At 41.1% G+C, this 2,727-nt stretch overlaps 2 pseudogenes; one reads left to right on the forward strand and one right to left on the reverse strand.

The window, feature by feature from the left end:
• Window positions 1-403: 403 nt before the first annotated feature.
• On the reverse strand, window positions 404-1,335 carry LOC140522622 (small ribosomal subunit protein RACK1-like; annotated as a pseudogene).
• A 468-nt stretch (window positions 1,336-1,803) lies between these two features.
• LOC140500412 (large ribosomal subunit protein uL1 pseudogene) lies at window positions 1,804-2,427 on the forward strand (annotated as a pseudogene).
• Window positions 2,428-2,727: the final 300 nt, after the last annotated feature.

A 2,727-nucleotide genomic window follows, 5' to 3' on the forward strand; every position in this document is an offset into this window, starting at 1 on the left:
TGCAGCAGATATTGACTATGCTAAGTTGAACAAGATTGCAGCTAACACTGGTTTAGAATAAATACTTATTTGTAATACACTATGAGGTAAGAGGGTAAAAGATGATGAGCAGTATTGCCTCATAAAACAGATCACTGCAATAAAAGGAAAAACAAATCTATAGAAAGCTTATTATGAGAATCAGCTAAGACACATCATACCCAAAGTATTCACATATGAAACTGACAGAAGAACAAATAGATGGAAAATAGAACAATATTCATCTAGGGATCTTTTTTCAGCATCAGTATGAATAGTCACTTCATTTGGATCATATAATTTCAGAGCCTGATTTTTTTTGTTTTTAAAAAGGCAGAAATTAAGTTTTTTATTTCAAAATCTGAGTTATGATTGACCCCATTTATCAAGTGCCAATGGTCAGTTGCCACAACTGTACCAAGTTGTTTGTGTATTTAGCCAAAAGGGTCTGGCCATTAGCAGACCAGGCTAAGGATGTGCATTGGGGAGGCTTAGCCTTGATGCTGGTGCTGATCACTTCTTAGTTAAGCTCATCCACAATGATTTTGCCCTCTAGGTCCCAGATCTTGATACTGGGTCCAGTGGCAGCACAGAGCTAGTAGCGATTGGGTCTGAAGCAGAGGGCATTGATTATGTTACCACCATAAGTGATGCTTACCCTCATTGAGGTCCCACAGCATGACCTGACCATCCTTGTCTCCAGAGGCACAGAGAGAACCATCAGGAGAAACTGTAATTATGTTTAGGTAGCCTGTGTGGCCAATGTGGTTTGTCTTCAGTTTGCAGTTGGCCAAGTTCCAGACTTTGACCAGCTTGTCCCAGTCACAGGAGACAATGATAGGGTTGCTGCTATTGGGTGAAAAACGGACATAGGACACTGACTCTGAGTGGCTCTCAACCTGCACAGTGTATTTACAGACACCCAGGGTATTCCACAGCTTGATAGTCTTATCCTGTGAACCAGAGACAATCTGGTAGTTGACAGAAGAGAAGGCTACACTCAGTACATCTTTGGTGTGGCCAACAAAACACCTGGTGGTAGTGCCAGTTGTGAGATCTCATTGTCTCCGTGTACCATCCCAGGAGCCTGAGAGTGTAAATTGGCCATCAGAGGAAATGACCACAATACTAACAAAATGTGAGTGACCTCTGAGGGTACGTTGGGGGATCCCATAGTTTGTCTCATCTCTGGTAAGCTTCCACATGATAATGGCCTTATCTCGGGAGGCTGACAGGATCATGTCAGGGAACTGGGGAGTTGTGGCGATCTGGGTCACCCAGCCATTGTGTACCCTGAAGAGTCATCTGTTCAGTCATGATGACGAGACCTCAGTGGATCACTCTAGGAGGAAGGATGGATCCTGACTGCACAGAGAGAGACCAGCTGGCTCCCCTTCATGCTAGCAGCCCAGCAAGATAAAGTCAGATTCTGATGTTCTATATGAAGAACTAGAACCTTAACCACATGCCAAAGAATATGAACCGAAGGGAACTTATTTTATTATGTATCTTGAGTGTGGGGAGAGGCAGGTAGGATACCAAAAGAGTAGGAAAAATAATGAAAAATATTATCCTCCAAAGGACAACCTGGGTGCAGCTGGGTGGCACAGTAGATGGAGCTCAGGACTTGAAGTCAAGATGACCTGAGTTCAAATCCTGCCTAAGTCACTAACTTGGTATATGACTCTGGAAAAGTCATTTAGCCTGTGCCTCAGTTTCTTCATTTGTAAAATAGAAATACTAATAAAAGACCCTGTTTTCCTAACTTGTGACCAGTAAACAGCCATGAGCAGAAAAGTCTCTTATGATCCATTCTATGAAGTTGTGTGAGAGGTCCTGCATGGAACCCAATACAAATGCAAAAAAATTTTTGGAAACTGTGGAGCTGCAGATCTGTCTAAGAACTAGGATCCCCCAAAGGACAAATGTTTCTCCAGCACCATCAGGCTCAAATCCACATGCCAACCTAAGTTTTCTGTGTGAGTTCTGGAAAAGCAGCACTGTGTTGAGGTCAAGGCTGTAGAAATCCCCACATGGATTTTGAAGATGTTGAATAAGAATGAGAAAATGGTTAAAATGTACCATGCCTTTTTGGCCTCTGAGTCCTTGATCAAGCAAATTCCTTGAATCCTGGGTCCTGGTCTGAACAAAGCCAGCAAGTTTCCATCTCTGCTCGTTCACAGTAGGATATGATTGCAAAGGTCAACAATCAAGTTCCAGAAGAAGGTGCTGTATCTGGTGGTAGATGTTGGCCACATGAAGATGACATGATGAGATTGTCTACAACATCTCTCTGCTGTCAATTTCCTGGTTTCTCTGTGAAAGAAAAACTGGCAAAATGTGAGGGGATTGTATATCAAGACGTTGTATATCAATTATATATTAGACAAGCTCTGTCAACTGTGTTAAATCAGCATGATGCTAATAAATGCAAGAAACCGATAATGAATTAATAAATGGGGAAGCCTCTAATAAAAAAAATAATAGACCCTGCCTTCAGTTTTTGTGAGGATTGGATCAAATAAAAAATATTTATAAAGTGAGAAAAATAAAATGGCAAACCTACCCTTCCCACCCAGGGCATTTTAGCTAGATTATTACAGATATATCTTTAGTTTAATAGGTCTCATGATAATTATAAATTCAAGCAAATCCTAAATAATTGATGAAATGCTAGCTGTCACAAGCCTCATTAGATGAGTAGATAAA

The sequence above is a fragment of the Notamacropus eugenii genome, chromosome 1 (assembly GCF_028372415.1).
Source record: "Notamacropus eugenii isolate mMacEug1 chromosome 1, mMacEug1.pri_v2, whole genome shotgun sequence".
NCBI lineage: Eukaryota > Metazoa > Chordata > Mammalia > Diprotodontia > Macropodidae > Notamacropus > Notamacropus eugenii.